General features: G+C 48.1%; 1 long non-coding RNA gene across 1 annotated transcript; it reads left to right on the top strand.

Moving 5' to 3' along the window:
- The first annotated feature begins 19,332 nt into the window (after positions 1 to 19,332).
- On the top strand, positions 19,333 to 20,162 carry LOC120385880. Its single transcript, XR_005589398.1, has 2 exons — positions 19,333 to 19,422; positions 19,759 to 20,162. It is a non-coding gene; the product is annotated as an uncharacterized LOC120385880 (long non-coding RNA).
- Positions 20,163 to 20,553: the final 391 nt, after the last annotated feature.

Here is a 20,553-nt window from a genome sequence, read left to right as displayed (position 1 = left end):
AGCAAGCCAAGTGCTGTTCTGTGCTCGTGTGGGTGCCTCTCGGGGTCCTTGCAGCAGGGGCCACTGTCAAAGCTGCCCACGTGCAGCCCCCTCAGGAATGCACAGCCGGCTTGTGTCCCAACTCTGTGACAAGCACCCGAGCTTCAGTCCCCTCTGCCAGGCCTGGCACCTCCCCAGCCTCCCACGGAGTTCCCTTGTCCATCACAGGCTGCGCACTTGCTGATGTCACGCCACAGCTGGCGGGACTGGCAGGATGCTGTCTCAGCCTCCGGCCCTTGTTTGGGCACAGGGAGCATCTCCTACCCGAGGCCCCCTGCTCCCTTTACAGCTGGCAAAACCGCGGCGTTGAGGGTAAGACCCCAACTTGCAGCAATGCCGTCGTGAGATTTGGGAACAGCACCAATCGGCAAGTGCATCTTTTTTCCCTTGTAGGCCTTTCTGCACCATTGAGAGCAATCAGCTCCGCCCTGGGACAGCTCCGTCAGGCTGTCTTGCTCCAAAGTGCTGTCACTCAGATACCACGCCAGGGTGATGACCGTGGGCGGGGGGGAGCAGTGTTTCCCCCCTTTCTCCAGCCCAGCCCCCAGACCTTCCTACTCACAGCGGGAAGGGCGGAGTCTGAGTGGGTGTGGCTCACAAGCGGAGGGTGAATTGTACCCGCTGGAAATCCCTCACCCCTATTTGGCCCCCATTTCTCTGCTCTGAGAGCTGGCTCCCTTTCTGCCACTGGGGGATTGTAATGGGGCAGAACTCACCGCTGCAGCGCCTCCTGCTGCTCATCCAGGGAATTAGTGTTTCCAGCCTCCAGAGCGCCCTCTGCAGGACGGTGTCCCGCTTGCTGCTGGGCCCGAGTCCCTCCTGGACCCCGATGCCCCTTTCAGGCCGGAGTGCTGTCCCCTGGCAGTACCCCCGCAGATCTGGGTTTCCCCTCCCTGGGGAACCCCCAATCCCCTCTATCCCCACCTCACTTCAGTCTATGGCCACTGCCAGTCATCAACTAGCCCCCGTTCACTGGGGCAGACTGCAGTGTAAATGCCACTCATCATAGGCAAGGGGGGGTTGGACCTGCTGCCTCTGCCTACCCTTTGGCTGCTCCCTGAAACCCCAGTACCCTTCTTGGCCTTTAACAAGGCCTGCAGCCTGGGGAGGGTTTCTAGGCCAGATCTCCCCAGTTCCTGCAGCCTTTCCCCAGCCCTGCTCCAGTCCTAGTACCCTGCTTAGCTTCTAGCAGCCAGGCCCATCCCTCTCTACGTCTAGAGAGAGAGTGGTTGGTCCTGGCTGACTGCCCTCTTATGAGGGCCAGCTGGGCCCTGACTGGGGCATGGCTGCATCTGTGGCCCCAATCAGCCGAGGCTTGCTGCTTTTCCTAGCAGCAGCCCTCTCGCAGCCTCAGCCCTCTCCCAGGGCTGATTTCAAGCCCTGCAGGGCAGCAGCGGGTGGCCACCCGGCTACAGGGGAAGGTTTATTACTTGGTCCAGAAAATATCTTATAGGGCTTCTTTTTTGCAGCCAGGTGGCACCTATCTCTGGTCACTGCTCATTCCCAGTGCAGGTGTTGGGAGGATCCTCCAGGTTCCAGGATTCCCAGGGCTGTTTATATCCAACCTGTCAAAGACACAGGTGAGGGCCGCAGTGCGTGTGACAGAGGGAAGTTGTAGCAGCTGCTCACTTTGCTTTTCCAATCTTATTAAAAGAAGGAAGCAATGGCAATGTGAACATGCACTGATTGGCCCTGGCTTTCCATTCACTAATTCCATCATACCAAATAAAGCCTGAACATGCCGAGGACAGAAGCTGATTGCAGCCCTGAGATGTTAACATAAAGGAGTAAATGACAGACTGAGGGAGCTGCAATTTCCTGGGATTTCAGAAGTGCTACTTCCCTTCTATTACAATGTGCGAACGATGGGCAAATGTCTGACTTCCCTGTACGCGTCCCTCCCTGGTGAAATGGATTACAAGTGTATCATTAATATCACAATGACCTGGCAGCACTCGACATTTCATCTGGTGACAAGATGAGTGGTCCCAGTGTTCTTCCATCTCTCCTGGAAATGAAAAATAGATTCTGCCTGCGACTGGTAAATATTGCTGGTAAGTGAGTAAAAATTCAAAAACGAAAAAGCAATTTTCCTTCTTCTCATATTGTGTTTAGTTCTCAATACACTTCATGCAAGGGGCTCCCATGGCTGATGGATTCCTCCTAGATTATATCATGCCTTTAAATTTATGTGCCCCAGCTCTTTAAAAGACAGTTTGCACAAAGCTTTGCATCCCATGTTAGTCTCGTAACTGCTGACATTTGAAAGGTGCCAGCAAAGACAAATCCAAAATGTTTTTTTAAGTAAGGGAAGGAGACAGAACTAGCAGGTAGAGAAAGATTCAAGCTTCATTCAACCACTGAAATCAAAGTTTCCATGAAGTGCTAGTGTCGAAAAGAGTTTACAAACACTAATAGAGGGCTCGCGTGTCATCAAAATACAGAAGAAGTTTGTATTTTTCTTCCAAGTGCTTCACATAAATTTTTCAAGGCTCCATCTTTTTCTGTAAAATAGTAAAAGAAAACCCCAGTCTCCCTGCCCGGAGAGAGCTAGCAAAGGACAGCAGAACTGACTGCACTGGGCTTGGCAGTTGGGAACCAACCCTCTTTTAGCCTGAATCCAAATCCCACAAATGAACATGGGGAATTTCCACATGACCATTGAATTCATATTAATTAGCTGCTCAGAAATGACATCCCCTATTATCAGATACCCAGGCCTGGTCTGCACTATGACTCTAGGTCAAATTTAGCAGCGTTACCTCGATTTAAACCCGTCCACATGACAAAGCCCTTTTTTTCGACTTAAAGGGCTCTTTAAATCAATTTCTTTACTCCACCTATGACAAGGGGATTAGCGCTGAAATCGGCCTAACCGGGTTGAATTTGGGGTAGTGTGGACGCAATTCAACGGTATTGGCCTCCAGGATCTATCCCAGAGTGCTCCATTGTGACCGCTTTGGACAGCGCTCTCAACTCAGATGCACTGGCCAGGTAGACAGGAAAAGGCCTGCGAACTTTTGAATTTCATTTCCTGTTTGGCCAGCGTGTTTGCGAGCTCATCAGCATGATGTGCACATTGCCGGGGCACATTGCCCGGCCCATACTTTGTGAGAAGTCTATGACCATGTCCCTCTCGTCACCGCGCTGTCGTCACCTTCTCGCCTGGTTTTGCGTGAAACAATTGTCTGCTGTTGCTCTGACGGAGGGAGGGACGACTGACGACATGGCTTACAGGGAATTAAAATCAACAAAAGGGGTGGCTTTGCATCAAGGAGAAACACAAACAACTGTCACACAGAATGGCCCCCTCAAGGATTGAACTCAAAACCCTGAGTGCTCAGCAGAAGATGCTGTATTACGATTGCTAGCCATCATCATCTCCTGGTTGCTTGCCAGAAGATGGGAATGACCTGGCTGAGTCACTCCCATGTCTGATCTCACCGAGGTCGGATAAAAGAGCACCCAGGAATATGACGACGATGGCTACCAATGCACCATCTGCTGCCAAAAGGCAATGAGCTGCTGCTGTGTAGCAATGCAGTCCCATGTCTGCCAGCACCCAGGAGACATACGGTGACGGTGAGCTGAGCAGGCTCCATGCTTGCCGTGGTATGGCGTCTGCTCAGGTAACCCAGGAAAAAAGGTGCGAAACGATTGTCTGCTGTTGCTTTCATGGAGGGAGGGAGGGAGGGAGAGAGGGGCCTGAAGACATGTACCCAGAACCACCCGCGACACTGTTTTTGCCCTATCAGGCATTGGGATCTCAACCCAGAATCCCAATGGGCAGCGGAGACTGCAGGAACTGTGGGATAGCTACTCACAGCTACCCACAGTGCAACGCTCCGGAAATCGACACTAGCCTCAGTACTGTGGACGCAGTCCGCTGACTTAATGAACTTAGAGTATTTTGTGTGGGGACACACACAATCGACTGTATAAAAACGATTTCTAAAACACCAACTTCTATAAATTCAACCTAATTTTATAGTGTAGATATACCCCAGAAATGCAGCAAACAAGCAAAGATCCTAATGCCAAAAGTAGTTTTAGCCAAACCCAAGCAGCCCTGGGTGTCACTGCAAACCTGATCTGCACCTTTGGCAAAAAGAATCTCCAGCTCTAAAATAAGATTATGTTTCACTCCAGCATCTCTGTGGGAAGATTTGGAACTTGACACCACAGACTGCTCAGAGTCAATCCAGTCCCCACGCAATACACCAGAGCAGAACTATTAGTAATAAAGCAGACCATAAGAATGGCCATACTGGGTCAGACCAAAGGTCCATCTAGCCCAGTATCCTGTCTTCCAACAGTGGCCAATGCAAGGTGCCCCAGAAGGAATGAACGGAACCGGTAATCAGGTGATCCATCCCCTGGCGCCCATTCCCAGCTTGTAGCAAACAGGCTAGCAACACCATCCTGGCTCATCCTGGCTAATAGCCATTAATGGACCTATCCTCCATGAATTTATCTAGTTCTTTTTTGAACTCTGTTATAGTCTCGGCCTTCACAACGTCCTCTGGCAAGGAGTTCCACAGATTGATTGTGCGTTGTGTGAAAACACAATGCTCTGGTAGCAGAATGGCTTTGGTGATTGTGACGGCGCATCCCCAGCTCCCTTCCTCTTTGCTTTGCGCAGACTGCTCAGAGACCTTCTCTCACGTAGGTCACCAGGCGGTTTATTGACAGTGCTTCACTCCACCACCTTCTACATACTAGTGCAGTCACAGTATTTACAATGGCCTCCAGTTTTTACTACTGCCTCTCCAAAGGAGGGGGAAGAAAGAAAACTCCTTTTGCCAGCCCTACTAGCCTTTCCTTCCCTTCTGTTTCTCCCCCTTCCTTCTTGTGCTCTTTTATCCCGTTAACGGGCTCACAGCTCTGCAGCCCCCATCTGGGCTGGTAGTCAGGCACTCCTCTCCTTAACCAGGTCTCCCTGGGCGCTAACCGGTGTGACAAAGTTCCTCCTCTGCCTTGGTGGGTCCTGTGCTTATTGGAGGATTTGCTCACCTCAGTGATCTTCTCCTCTGGTGGAACCCACAGTCTGGGTCAACTCCTCCTGTGTTCGATCAGGAGCTGGGAGGTTTGGGGGGGAACCCGGGCCCGTCTTCTACTCTGGGTTCCAGCCCAGGGCCCTGTGGATCACAGCTGTCTAGAGTGCCTCCTGGAACAGCTACACCTCCCTGGGCTACTTCCCCATGGCCTCCTCCAAACACCTTCTTTATCCTCACCACAGGACCTTCCTCCTGGTGTCTGATAACGCTTGTACTCCTCAGTCCTCCAGCAGCACAGCCTCTCACTCTCAGCTCCTTGCGCCTCTTGCTCCCAGCTCCTCGCACGCGAATCTCACTGACTAACTGGGAGGCTTTTAACTAGTTCCAGCCAGCCCTTGATTGGCTTCAGGTGGCCCAATCAATGTAGCTGTCTCCACTGCCTTCTAGAAAGATCTTAATTGGCCCCAGGTGTCTTGATTAACCTGGAGCAACTGCCATTTGGTTACCATGGTCCTAGGGATTTGTTTAGCCTGGGGCTAACATACCTGTTCCTTGCTACTGTACTGTAGCCATCTGGCCTTGCCCCGTCACACCGGTTACATGGTGACCAGAGTACTGAATCCCAGCACTCTGTCACAATGATAAACAAGCCCAGGCAGCGTAGTCTAATGACCATGTACCGGGAACACCAAGGCTCATACAGAAGGGTAAAATCTACAAGGGAAGATGTGTGGGAGGCACCTGGAGGCGTGTACATTGCATTACCATTGGCCACAATGAACGGGTAAATGCAGAACAAAACAAGTCATGTCTGAGATGAAGACTGCTCATCCAGGAAGACTTTCCTCAGTTTTCTCTTCTGCTCTGCAGAGTGCAGCTAGACTGAGCCCCATCCCCACAGGGAGTGCGACGGGAGGGCCCGGGTATGGCCTGTCCCCACAGGGGGAACAGGACTGGATGGCCCACATCTGGGTCTGTCCCCAGGGGGGAGCATGGCTGGAGAGCCCAGACATGGGCCTAGCCCCACGGTAAATGTGGCTGGATGGCCCAGCTGTGGGCCCACCCCAATGGGGAGCATGGCTGGAGAGTCTGGCCGCGGGCCCCCTCCCCTTATAACTGGTGTGAAGGACGTGGGAGTTGCTTGTAATGCATGACTAGCATCTGTCCATTTGTTTGTTAGATGGTTGTGGTGGTTTGCTCTAGGTGAGCGCCAGGGATTAGTGGCAGGTACAGGAAAGGGAACCGTTTGGGTCACAGCTCCTGAAGGAAGAACTGACAGGAGACAAACCCAGCCAGGCCTGCTGAGCAATCCCGGGTGGTACCCACGGTGCTGCGGCCTGGACACAACCTAGGAGCCGGAGACATCACAGGCTTCCACCCTGGGAGGGGTGAAGGCACAGGACCTGTCACCTGTGCAGGAGCTTGCAGAGCGAGACCACAGAGGGGTCAAAAGGTGCAGTGATCCTGGGCAATCTCTGCTAAGATGCATACCTCAAACTTAACAACCGGTAGACTAGAAACTCTTACACACACACACACACACCCCAAATCAACCCCTTTTCCAACAGGGATACCAGCTGTCACCCAACACCAACACCCATCCCCTACCACCAGAACACCCAGCCACAGACCAGCTTTCAATTCATACACCCATAATTAGAGGGTTCCTTACTCAGTCCTCCTCTGGATCCCTGACTTTTAACCTTTAACCTTCACTTCCATCCCTCTTTTTCCATTCGTTGTCCCCAGTACTCACTCCCAGCCTGGGTCAAATGGCTCCTCCCCCCTCGGTTGAGGGGGTGGGCCCCTAGCTTGGGGGGGGCCTTGAACTGCCTGTTCCACCACTCACAAATAGCACACCCATTATCACCCTGAGTCACCAGCACTTTGCCTCTTACCTTCCATCTACAGACCTTGCTTACATTTTTTAAACTCCAATGGTCCTTGATGTAAATCCATGGGAGCAATTTTAATTTAAAATTAACAGTATTTTTGCTTCTTAATCTCCTTAAAAAAATATGGGGACAATGAGCAGATTAGGAGCTTTTCATAAGTGTTATTTTCTCTAAGCTGCCAACAGCCACCAGTGGGAAGCTTCTCTTGCACACACTACCAATTAGATGAAATTATCATAAATAACTGTGCCTAATTACCACCTCTCTTCCGCAAATACAGCCTAGGCATGGGCTGTCAAAGGGATTTAGCTCTGGGGGAAATGTGAACGGTTAGTAACAAGCCATTTTTCAGCAAGAGGGGGACACAAGGAAACATGAGAAGTGGCAATTTCAAATCAGGATAATTTTTTCTGACCTAGAACTCAAAAACAATTTGACCAGTTTTAGTCAGACTTTGCAGGAAAATTCTAATTAGCCTCCAGAGTACACCAACAATCTTCAGGCCAAGCCAATTAGGGAGCGAGGTTAAAAATAGGGCTTGAATGGAATCTTCCTGGAATCTTAATTCTGGAGAAGTTTACATTATATAGACAAAAAAAGCCTGTCAAAATTATTAAGGTTGCAGATTCAATCCCTTGAAAAGTAGGAAATGACAGATTTAAGGTTACCCTGGCAACCTTAAGTCGGGCCCCGGTACACATGTGCATTATGATACACATGAGGCCGTACTGTTTAAGCACTCAGAGGTCAGGAACTGCAAACATTAAAGTGCATCACGTGCTACCCTACCCCTGGCATCTCCATCTTTACTGGCATGCGCTATTCTGTATTGCCCCATAATTGAATCAACAGAAAAGTCAGGGCAATTCCTGCCCTTCTGATAGCCATGCACACTAAGGGGAAAATCCGGGCCCCATTCAAAAGACTCCAGTGGGGCCAGGATTTCACCCTCGCAACTGCGGGGGAGGGCCCCTGAGCTGCCCTGCCTGCCCAGGGGGAGGAGGTTCGCAGAGCAATGTGCTTGTCAGCTGAGTTCATGTTAATGTTCGTATTCCCGTTTTCATGTTGCACTCGGCAGCCTGCACAGAGGGGCGGTGGCCCTGGCCACACCCTCAAGGCCGCTAGCCGTGTGCCCTTGGGGCACTGGAGTGCTAGGCACGGGCACTAGGAGCCAGATTTTCAAAGATATTTCCGCATTTAAAGATGCAGATAAGCAGGTAGTGGGATTTTCAAAACACCAAGGCATCGAACTCCCATTCAGTTCAATGGGCCGATTTCACAAATGTACTTAGGCTGCCACCTAAGTCCAACATTCTCAAAACCCCTGTTCGGCTGGTGCCCAACCTTGGAGGCACCTAAAGTCCTCTAAGTGCCTCAGTTTCCTCCAGTGGGCGTGCACAAAGGCACCTAAGTCCTGATGCCTCTCCACAGTTAATGGGCTGCCTACAGCCCTGGCTCAGCCTTAAGTCCTGGGGAAATTCTCACCCTAGGCAATCCCACCACTATCTTGCCTGTGCAGAGCATGCTTCATTCGCATAAAAGCCAAGTGTGTCTCCAGGATACTCAATAGCCCAGTGGTTGGGGCACCCATCAGGATACGGGAGAGTTCTTTTCACATCCCTGCTGTCTGATTTAGAGCAAAGACTACCTAGGCCTCTCTCATCAATGCCCTAACCACCAGGCTATGGGGTATTCTCGGCTGGGCCTCGCAATCTCTCCTGCTGGACCTAATCCAATGTTGTAAACACTCGTTTGAACAGAGACTTGATCCGGACTCTCCCACCTCCCAGGGGGAACCCTAACCCTGGGGCTAGAGAATCATTGACTCTTGCTTGCTCTCTGACCTTTGACGAATCTGGTCCCAAACCCAGAGCTGAGCACACAGAAGACTGCTGGGAACCTGCCCTTCCCTGCTCTAGAGTGAGAAGCAGCTCCTGGCTGTCTTTCCCCTCAGCAGACCCAGGCAAGCCAGGGCAGGATTTTGCCCCAAACAAGAATGATCATCTCTCTTAGCAGAGTTGCTTTATTGACATTTTCCACTCAAGCTATTCTTAGGGCCTGTTCAGCTCCCTGCCGGCTGCAGCTAATCACCACTCTGAGAAGGTGTCTGTCCAGCGCTGCAGGCAGGACGCGAATCCTGGTCACAAAAAGCAACGGGCAGTTCCAGTCGGCCATGCTCCCTCCTGTGCAGCTGTAATGAACTCACACGCCGAGCACCTATCACCATTCTGTGTGGCCTTTCAGTGCAAAAGATCGAGACAGGACAGCTCATTCCCAACCCACAGAGAGGATCACTGCTTGGAAGCATTAGGCAACTGGCATAATTCATACAATCAGGCACCCTGGATTGTTTTAATTTCTACTTTTGTTTATTTTCATTTATTTTAGAAGGGAAATAATTGCGTTGATTGCCTGGGTCCCCTCGAGAATGAACCAGCAATTCCTTGTTAGCAACCGTCGAGAGACACTCCTGACGCTGATGAGCAGCCATTGATCCTAACTGCTTGTAACAAAGCTATTACTTTTCAAACTCAGCCAAACCTATTCACGTAATTCCCCATTACGCTCAGAGAGATGACACTGCAAACCCTTTCAAGCTTGGATGATGTCCCTGGAGTGCGGCAGGCTATTCAGCGGTGCCTTCTGCAATTATTGGCAGGAGAGGAAAACTTTGGCATCTCTTTCTGCGTGAGCAGCTTGGGTTTTGTGCTATCACCAGTCCCATTGTTCCTGTGCTTTAGCTTCAAGAGGAAGTACAGTTCATTGATTTATTACCCGCTATGGACGTTAGTGAATGACTTGCCTTCCACGCTTTTAAATCACTTGCTTCTTTGATAACAATTTTGATTTTTATTTTTTTAAGCCGGTGGTATTTAAGCAGAAGACAATATTTCTCTCTCTCTCTGTCACAGGTCGGGGCACCTGCACCTGTATCTCCCCTCGCTGGTCTAGCAAGGGCACCCACTCGCCGGCTTCCGGCACCCCAGCCGTTGCCTTTCAGGTGGAGGCCCATGTCTCCTTCCCTTCTGATCAAGGTGTTTCCAGGCTGCACAGTTCCCTGCCTTCACTGTGTTATTCCCAGCATAGAAGCTGCCCAAGGACCCCTGATTGCTTTCTCTTCAGAGCCGGTTCACAGGCATAATTGCTACTGTTATAAAGTACCACGCAGACTATGTTATTAAAAATAATCAAAGAACCCACTCACAGGCTAATAAGCCTATCAGAGTTCACCCTAATGTGGGTTCTGGCAGGAGCAGTCCTTAAATCCCCACCCAAGGGGTTTCCTTGTGGTCACAAGTCCATCACAGCTTCAGCTTGGAACAAGCACTCAGTCTTATGGGGCCTCAGTAGGTCCGGTCTTTCCAAATCCACCCTAAGGATTGGAGCCCTCCAGGGGTCCTGTCCAGTTGCTGGATCAGGAAGATGGTCCTGAGCCAGTGTAAAACCAGGCTATTTATCCAAAAATCCTTCCCTTACCTGTTCCTGAGGAATCCAGTTTGAACTGGAATATTCAAGTCTCCCTTGGGGATGGCGTCGAAGGGTTGATAACTAAGGCTGAGTCAGTTACGTGGGTCACGGATTCCATGATTTGACGTGACCTCCACAACTTCAGCCCCGGCAGTAGAGCTCAGGCTGTCAGCCCTGGGAGGCGGGGCTTCGACTTCCATGATTTATTGCCCGCGTACCGTCCCATGACTTTTACTAACCGGGAGTAACCCTAGATCAGAAGACTTGCTGGCAAGAATACTGCAGGAGACTGTATCAAAAGCTTTGCTAAAGTCAAGATATATCACATCCACTGCTTTCCCCATATCCACAGAGCCAGTTATCTCATCATAGCAGGCAATCAGGTTGGTCAGCATGCCTTGCCCTTGGTGAATCCATGTTGACTATTCCTGATCACCTTCCTCTCCTCCAAGTGCTTCAAAATGGTTTCCTTGAGGACCTGCTCCATGATTTATCCAGGGACTGAGGTGAGGCTGACTGGTCTGTAGTTCCCCGGGTTCTCCTCTTTTTTAAAGATGGGCACTATATTTGCCTTTTTCCAATCATCAGGACCTCCCCCCCCACCCATTTTTTTAAAAAGATAATGGCCCTCTGCTCTCAAAATCAGATCAGACAACTCCCTGAGCACCCTTGCATGCATTAGATCTGGACCCATTGACTTGTGCATGTCCAGCTTTTCTAAATAGTCCTTAACCTGTTCTTTCACCACTGAGGGCTGATTACCTCCTCCCCATACTGTGTTGCCCAGTGCAGCAGTCTGGGAGATGACCTTGTCTGTGAAGATCGAGGCAAAAAAAAAGCATTGAGTACTTCAGCTTTTTCCACATCTGTCACTATGTTGCCTCCTCCTTTCAGTAAGGGTCCCACACTTCCCCTGACTTTTTTTTTTTTTGGTTGCTAACATACCTGTAGAAATTCTTCTCGTTATCCTTCACATCCCTTGCTAACTGCAACTCCAGTTGTGTTTTGGCCTTCCTGATTACACCTCTGCATGCTCGAGCAATATTTTTTACTCCTCCCTAGTCATCTGTCCAAGTTTCCACTTCTTGTAAGCTTCCTTTTTGTGTTTAAGCTCACAGAAGTTTTCACTGTTAAGCCAAGCTGGTCGCCTGCCATATTTGCTATTCTTTCTGCACATCGGGATGCTTTGTTCCTATGCCCTCAATAAGGGTTCTTTAAAATACAAACTGCTTTCCTGGACCCCTTTCCCCCTCATATTAGCCTCCCAGGGGATCCTGCCCATCAGTTCCCTCAGGGAGTCAAAATCTGCTTTTCTGAAGTCCAGGGTCCATATTTTGCTACTCTCCTTTCTTCCTTTTGTGACGATCCTGAATTCAACCATCCCATGGTCACTGCTGCCCAGGTTGTCACCCACTTCTACTTCACCTACCAATTCTTCCCTGTTTGTAAGCAGCAGGTCAAGAGGAGAATGGCCCCTGGTTCGTTCCTCCATAGTTGCACCAGGAAGTGTCCCCAGCACTCTCCAAAAACTTCCTGGATTGTCTGTGCACTGCTGTGTTGCTCTCCCAGCAGATGTCAGGGTGATGGAAGTCCCCCATTAGAACCAGGGCCCATGTTCTGGTAACTTCAGTTAATTGTCCAAAGAAAGCCTCGTCTACCTCATCCTCCTGGTCCGGTGTTCTATAGCACACGCCCACTACAACATCACCCTTGTTGCTCTCACTTCTAAACCTAACACAAAGACTCTGAACAGGCTTTTCTCCAGTTTCATACTGGAGCTCTGAGCAATCATACCGCTCACTTACATACAGTGCAACTCCTCCACCTTACCCCCCTCCCTGCCCTTCCTGAACAGTTTATACCCATCCGTGACAGTGCTCCAGTCATGTGAGCTACCCCACCAAGTCTGTTATTCCAATCACATCATAGTGCCTGTGCCAGGACTTCCAGTTCTTCCTGCTTATTTCCCAGGCTTCTTGTGATCATGTACATGCACCTAAAATAACTAGTCGATTGCCCTGCTCTCTCAGTATGAATCAGGAGGCCCCCACTGTTGCACCTTCCTCCTTGTGTTTCCTCCTGGTATCCCACTTCCCCACTTACCTCAGGGCTCAGGTCACCACTAGGTGGGCTTTAAACTAGGTTAAACTAGAGATGTCCTACATCTCTCTCATCCAGCAAAGACACTCAGCCTGTTTGACTGCTCTGTGTGCCACCTCTCAGTCCTGATGACACACGGATTCCTCCATGAATTGTTCTAGAGATTTACCAGGCGCTGAAGTTAAATGTATGCTTTAGTAATTCCTTGACTCCAAGTGATACTAGGTCTTAAACTCAACTCAACAGCATGGATCTGGCTGGGTGGGTGCTATTTTTCATTGTATTTATTTCCTATGTCTACACCATCCTAGCCCTGAAGCAGCGATGACTATACAATGTCTATTCTGAACTAGTAGAGAAGCAGCTACACCAAACTGCTTTCAAAACCTGCCTTTAACAAATATTGATACAAAACAAGTCAGGGAACATTTGGAGATCTTGATTCACCACCAGTCAGCGGCACCAGAAGAAATTCAGCCAGAGCATTAACAGAAACAGCCAGTGAATTCGCTATGCCACCACGGACATCGGGACTCAGACTCCAGGAGGACTGAGGAAGTGGTAGGAGGCTGGAAAGCAACAGATGTGGGCCCAGTTATCCAAACCATAATGATTTTAAGCAATGATCATGGCAGCTGCTGTGCACTGAGTCCAACTTCAGTGACTAGTAAAACAAAGAAATACACCCTGTTCTCACCCACATGTCCAGCTCTGTAGCGCTATGTGTGCCTGGGAAAAGAGAACTCATTTCCCCCAGATTCATAGACATCTGCAAGGCCATAGAGGCAGGAGCAATTGGCAGCATGAGGTCTACAAAGCACAATTCCTGCCAAACAAACAGGATCCCATTTTAAATAAATCAAGGGAAAGAAATAGTCATAGAACGGTAGGGCAGGAAGGGACCTCGAGAAGTCATCAAGTCCAGTCCCCCTGCACGGAGGCAGGATCACGTAAACCTAGACCATCCCCACAAGTGTTTGTCCAACTTGTTTTAAAAAGCTTCCAAAGATGTCATCAAACATACAGCTAAGGGTAGCATAAAATCCCTCCTTTACCTGGAAGGGGTTAAGAAGCTCAAATAACCTGCTTTTAAGAACCTGATTGGTTTTTAGTGTCCTAAAAACCAAAGAGTCTGGTCTGTGCTCACCTTGTTTACCTATTTGGTTGGTTTATTATTCTCAAGCCTCCCCAGGAAAGAGGGTGAAGGGGCTTGGGGGAATATTTTGGAAAAACAGGAACTCCCAATGGTCCTTTTCCTGATCTTTGTCTAACTCACTAGTTGTGGCAGCAATACCGTCCAAGGACAAGGAAGAATTTGTGCCTTGGGAAAGTTTGTAACCTAAGCTGGTAGAAATAAGCTTAGGGGGTCTTTCATGCAGGTCCCCACATCTGTACCCCAGAGTTGGGAGGGACCCCTGACAGATGGGAACTCCACAGCCTCCCTTGGAAGTCTACTCCAGAGCTTAACTACCCTGAGTTAGAAAGTTTTCCCTAAATTCTAACCTTAATCCTGAAGATTAATCCTGTTATTTCTTGTCCTACCTTCAGGGGACATGGAGAACAATTGATCACCATCCTCTTTACAACAGCTCTTCACAGATTGGAAGATTTATCAGGTTGGCCCTCAGACTTCTTTTCTCAAGACTAAACATGCCCAGTTTTTTCAACCTTTCCTCATAGGTCGAGTTTTCTAAACCTTTTCTAATTTGTGTTGCTCTCCTCTGAACTCTTTCCAGTTTATTCACACCCTTCCTAAATTGTGGTGCCCAGAACTGAGGCCTCACCAGGGTCAAGTAGAGTGGGATAGTTACCTCCTGTGCCTTACATATAGAATTCCTGTGAATACACCTCACAAGCATATTAGCTTTTTTTTGCAGCCGCATTACACTGAAGACTTCTATTCAGTTTATCGTCCATTATAACCCCCAGATCCTTTTCAGTATTACAACTGTCTAGAAGGTAATTCCCCATTTTGTAGTTGTGCATTTCATTTTTGCTTCATAAGTGAAGTACTTTGCACTTGTCTTTACTGAATTTCATCTTGCTGATTTCAGGCCAATTCTCCAATTTGTCAAGGTCATATTGAATTTTAAACCTATCCTCCAAAGTGCTTGCAACCCTTCCCAGCTTGGTGTCATCGGCAATTTTTTATATATACTCTCTTCTCCATTATCCAAGTTATTAATGAAAACATTGACTACTACTGGCCCGAGGACTGATCCCTGTGACACCGCACTAGATCAGCTCTCCCAACTTGACAGCAAACCACTGATAACTACACTTGGAGTACGGTATTTCAACCAGTTGTGCACCCATCTTATAGTTAATTCATCTAGAACACATTTCCCTAGTTGCTTATGAGAATATCATGCAGAGCTGTGTCAAAAGCCTTACTATCATAGCTACTGCTTCCCCTATCCACTAGGTCAGTAATCCTATCAACGAAGGAAATTATGTTGGTTTTCCATGATTTGTTCTTAACAAATCCATAATGACTATTCCTTATAACCTTACAATTCTCCAGGTGCTTATAAATTCATTGATTAATGATTTGCTCCAGTATCTTTCCAGACACTGAAATTAGGCTGACTGGTATGTAATTCCCTTGGTCTTCCTTGTTCCCCTTTTTAGAGATAGGTATTATGTTTTCTCTTCGCCGGTCTTCTGGGACCTCTCCTGTCCTCTAAGAGTTCTCAAAAATAATTGCTAAGTGCTCCAAGATTGCTTCAGCTACAGGGGCGGCTCTAGCCATTTCGCCACCCCAAGCATGGCGGCACACCAGTCCCACGGCTCCGGTGGACCTCCCGCAGACGTGCCTGCGGATGCTCCACCGAAGCCGCAGGACCAGCGGACCCTCCGCAGGGACGCCTGCGGGAGGTCCACCGGAGCCGCCTGCCGCCCTCCCGGCGACCGGCAGAGAGCTCCCCGCGGCATGCTGCCCCAAGCACGTGCTTGGCGTGCTGGGGCCTGGAGCCGCCCCTGTTCAGCTAGTTCCTTAAGTACCCAAGGATGAGTTTCATCAAGGCCTGATGACTTGAATACATCAAATTTATCTAAATATTCTTTAACCTGTTTTCCCTATTTTGACATGCATTCCTTCCCCCTAGTTGTCAATATTAATTGTGTTGAGCATCTGGCCATCATTAAGCTTTTTAGTGAAGACTGAACCAAAATAGGCATTAAGTATCTCAGCTTTCTTGATGTCATCAGTTATTAGCTCTCCTTCCCTGCTAAATAGAGGACCTACACTTTCCTTCATCTTTCTTTTGCTCCTAATGTGTTAAAAGGCAATAAGAAGAGGTTCTTTAATGTCTCTGGTCAGATATAACTCATTTTGTGCTTTAGCCTTTCTAATTTTGTCCCTACATAATTGTGCTGTTCTTTTGTGCTCCTCCTTATCAATTTGACCATGTTTCCATTTTTTTGTAGGATTCGTTTGGATTTTCATATCATTAAATTGATGGAAACATATTGGCCTCTTAATATTCTTCCTATCTTTCCTTTGTATTGGAATAGTTTGCAGTTGTTCCTTTAATATTGTCTCCTTGCGACAAGCTCTCCTGAACTCATTTTTCCCCTTAGATTTTCTTCCCTTGGGACCTCAACTACCATTTCTCTGAGCTTGTTAAACTCGTCTTTTTTTGAAGTCCATTATCCTTATTCCACTGCTCTCACTCCTTCCTTTTCCTTAGGCTCATGAAATCTATCATTTTATGATCACTGTCACCCAAATTGCCTTTCACCTTCAGATTGGCTTCCAATTCCTGCCTGTTGGTCAGAATTACATCTAAAATGTCTGTCCCCCTGGTTATTTCCTCCACTTTCTGGAACAAAAAGTTATCCCTGATGCATTCCAATAAGTTACTGGAGATTTTGTGTTTTGCCGTATTACTTTCCCAACAGATCTCTGGGTAGCTGAAGTCCCTCATTACTACCAGGTCCTATGTTTTGGATATTTCTGTTGTTTTAGACATGTCTCATCCACCTCTTCTTGATTTGTTGGTATATTGGAGACCCCCCCACACACTATGACATCACCCCTATTTTTAGCCCTTTTATCTTTATCCAAAGACTCAACTGGTCTGCCTCTCACATCCTTCTGGAGCTCAGAACAAGTGTATATATCCTTTATGTATAACGCAAGACCTCTTCTTCCCTTTCCCCCTGCCTGTCCTTTCTGAACAAGCTATACCCCCCTCTACCAGTAGTAGAAGCTATACCTCTCTATATCCGTATTGCACCAAGTCTCTGTGATGCCAATTAAATAATAATTTTGCTTATGTACTAACACTTCCAGCTATTTCTCCCCATACTCCTTGCATTTGTGTACAGACATCTGATATAGTGATTGGATTCCCCCACTGATTTCCATCTTGTTGCTTCTTTGACCCTATTGTAATTTTCCCTGTCCTCTCCCAAAATTTAACCCTATTAAAGTCATCTTTTTTTGTACTTACCAGTGGGCTTTTGGCACTTGTCCCCATTGAACCTAGTTTAAAGTCCTCCTCATTAGGTTGGCAAGTTGGAGTTCAAAGATGCTCTTCCCCTTCTTGGTCAGAGGACTCCATCTCTTCTCATGGGGGCTGGGTTCTCCTCTCACCCTGGGGTGACTCCTTTGACTTCAGCTATTCCTGATTTACAACAGGGGGAGGTCAAGTCAAGCCCCACAAATGCTGAGTTTAGGACAGTGTCTCACAACGTTTACTGCAACATTCACTCCAACTAGAGTCTGGCTGGGGACAATTATTGTCCCTCCCAAGCTTGTTTTGATTGGCCAGTTCAGCCTTTTAGATGATGTCACCAGCTCCTCACAATGCATGGTGCTAGCCAGCAGCCTACTCAGGGTGCCATTATTATCATATTTACCCAGTCTGGATCATTGTTCGCACCCTTACACCCTGCATGACAATGGGCTACACTAGTCCTAGAGTTGCAGGAGGGGCCTGGTAAGGCCCCGCAGGAACTGATCTTACATCCACTCATGTCTAGCTTCTTCAGTGCTGCTTTGGAAGGACAGGGCATCAGGCGCACACCAGTGCCATTTTCAGAGGAGACTTGCTGCAAGGAGAGATCGCCATATGAAATAGGAAAATGAGATTCAACCTGCCAACGGGGCAAGTTTGTGAGGCAAAATAATGTGAACGAGCTAGTGGTGGGAGGAGAGAGCTGGGGCTCTGCTGAGAGAGACCTCCCCCTCGGGGAGACAGTACACCACAGACACACCCTGTACGGACAACAGGATGTGCGCCCACCTCTGCTGGGGAGCAAGGAGATCTGGTCAGAATTCTCCATGGCAATGTCCAATGTTCACCTCTAGTCCCATTCTGTTCCCAGCAACACTGGAGACCAGGGTCTTCTGTGGGGTCAGGTGTGTTTCTAGACACCGTAGTGCCACAATCCTGACATCCCCACCAAGGGGAACAGCACTGCTTTGTGCTGCTCTCCCCGCCCCATGTCTGAATTCACAGGGCATCTTCTCCTTCCCCTTGCTAAACAAAAAGCCATCATTTGGCACTAAATAAATAATCAAATCTCCATAGCAGGTCCCAACTGCTGGGAGCGAGACTGCCTGAGCATCTGCTGCGGTGCGAATCAAATTGTAGCAGCAACATATGACTGCCAGGAATCCTCCCAGGGATTCAGAACTGCTTTGGGTTGTGTTGGAGGCAGGGATCCAGGTACCCACATACACAGCTTCCCTCCTTCTCATCTGCACACTAGTGAGAGGTGAAGGGCCTGGGACACCTTGGCTCCTAGAAACGCTAAGGAGTGAAAGGAGCTTCCCTTCCCTCCCTGCCAAGGAAGGAGCAGAACCCAAGAATGTGCGGTCTGGGACCAAAGGGACTGGGCTCCTCTGGACGGATGGGATTTCTTTGCTTTGCAAAGCACAGGAAAAGCTGGTGCCAGAAGGGACAGAAACAAACCCATAGGGCATCACTGAGAGAATCTGCATGGAATTAAAATGTGGTTTCCTGGCCAGCTCTAGTTTCTGATTCTTTTAAAAATCTAATAGGAAAATGTCTGGCTGGTCTGCATCACAGTCTTAGCAGGAAGGGATGGGAGAGTTCATTCACCTGTCCCAGGGAGTCATCCCCAGCAGGGGATGTAGAGAATACGTTCCAACAGTACTTCCAACCCCAATCCTTTCCATATTTCAAATAGGTGAATCATTACCCTGACCCTCACTCCAAGACTCCATACAGCATTTAGAAGTGACAGGAGTGTGGCGAACACCCGTTACGTTTGTTCCACTACAAGTACTGGGAGAATTTATCTGGCATGTCTTCATAGACTATCAGGGTTGGAAGGGACCTCAGGAGGTCATCTAGTCCAACCCCCTGCTCAAAGCAGGACCAATCCCCAGACAGATTTTTGCCCCAGATCCCTAAATGGCTCCCTCAAGGATTGAATTTACAACCCTGGGTTTAGCAGGCCAATGCTCAAACCACTGAGCTATCCCTTCCCCCGAAACTGGTGCTCCAGGTGAGGCAGTCTTGTGCAGGACATCAGACTAGAAGATCTAATGACCACTTCGAGACAGGCAGAATAATCTCCTGCACAGAGCTGATTCTTGCTGCAGTGGATTCCTTTCCCTTTGTGGATCCTACACCTAGATTCTTTCTCACTTGCCTTCCAAGATGTGTTGCGGTCTCTCTGGCTCCCAGCAGCTGGCAAAGCAACATCACATCAGATCAGCATGGCTTGGTCTTCATTAGCTGAGCTTCCTAAAAGCAATTTCTGGTGGAGAAACAATTATGAAGCGCTAGTTAAAATCCCCTGAATTCCTTTCCAGCTGGAGAAATGAGCTGACCCATTGCTGTTTCTTTCTTTCAGCTGCTGGGTAATTGTTGGAGACACTTTTTAAATCACACTGGGGAGTCTATATGAAACAAACTAGAAGAAAATCAAATGTCAACTAACAGGTAGGAAATTGAAAAGAAAAATGTTTATGGAACAGTTTTCTGTGCTTCCCTGAATGATGTAAATTGTTGCTGTCACTCATAAATTATTAATTTTAATTTACCCTGTTCTTTTTCCCCATCTGTAAACGTAGAGCGAGCAGGGGGCTGGCGGCTGGTCAGTATGTAACAAACGTTAACAGGACATTTCATTAAAGGGATGGCTCTCAAGTGCTGCCTGGTGTAACGACTGCATTGTTATCTCTAGGAAAGGGCAGTGATTACTGGGAAAGCAGCACCTCCTCTAGGTGCTCAGCATATCCTGCTTCTTGTGAAGTCCGTCGTTTCGTGTCATTCCAGATCCTTGCCAATCCACAACTACAGCCAGAGGGCAGCTGTGCAATCCAGAACAAGATACTGACAGGAAACAACTGGCTGAGAACTTATGAGGAATGGGCAGCTTTGTACCAGGGATCTGGGGCTGTTTGAATTCAGCTGACCTTCACAAATTCAGTGCCTTGGTCATAGCTAAGCTTGCAAGGATTCAATTTCCACTGGAAAATGTCAATACATGTTGATTTCACCATGCACACAGAAACTGCTGGGGAAATATGTCCCCTGATAATCATCAAAAGGTGCAGATAGGCAACGTAAGAAAAATGCTCCTTAAGAAATTATGAGAGTTGGATTTAAGGATATTTTCTATATTTTGATATGTGATGCTGACAAATGTATTCACAATCATAAAGCTTTGACTTTTTGAATCTGTGTCTAGTGTCATTAAATAATTATTGTCTGACTCCTCCCACTGTCTGATTCCCCCCACCCCAGTTTCCTGCAAGTATGAAAATTTAGATGGATAAAAATAAAAAAGGCTTAAAAATAAACATCAGAATTATCCATTGAAATGACCAAAGAATAAAAATTGAGTTCTGCCAAGTTAATTATAGCTGTGCTGAGCTATTTGTTGTTTAACATAGCTACCAACAAGAGAGAGTCCTTGTTTTGAAATTAAAGTCCCACCTGTTCTCCAGGGTGAAGTCCATTGAATAACATTGAGTTCCTGTGAAAAGGCCACCCCTCCTTTTGCATCGGGGAGGAGCCCCAGAGTTCCTCCCTGGCTATTTCTGGCCTGCTTGGTTGCTCCCACAGAAT

This window comes from Mauremys reevesii, linkage group 18 (assembly GCF_016161935.1).
Source record: "Mauremys reevesii isolate NIE-2019 linkage group 18, ASM1616193v1, whole genome shotgun sequence".
Taxonomy (NCBI): domain Eukaryota; kingdom Metazoa; phylum Chordata; order Testudines; family Geoemydidae; genus Mauremys; species Mauremys reevesii.
This window is presented reverse-complemented; position numbering and strand designations above follow the sequence as displayed.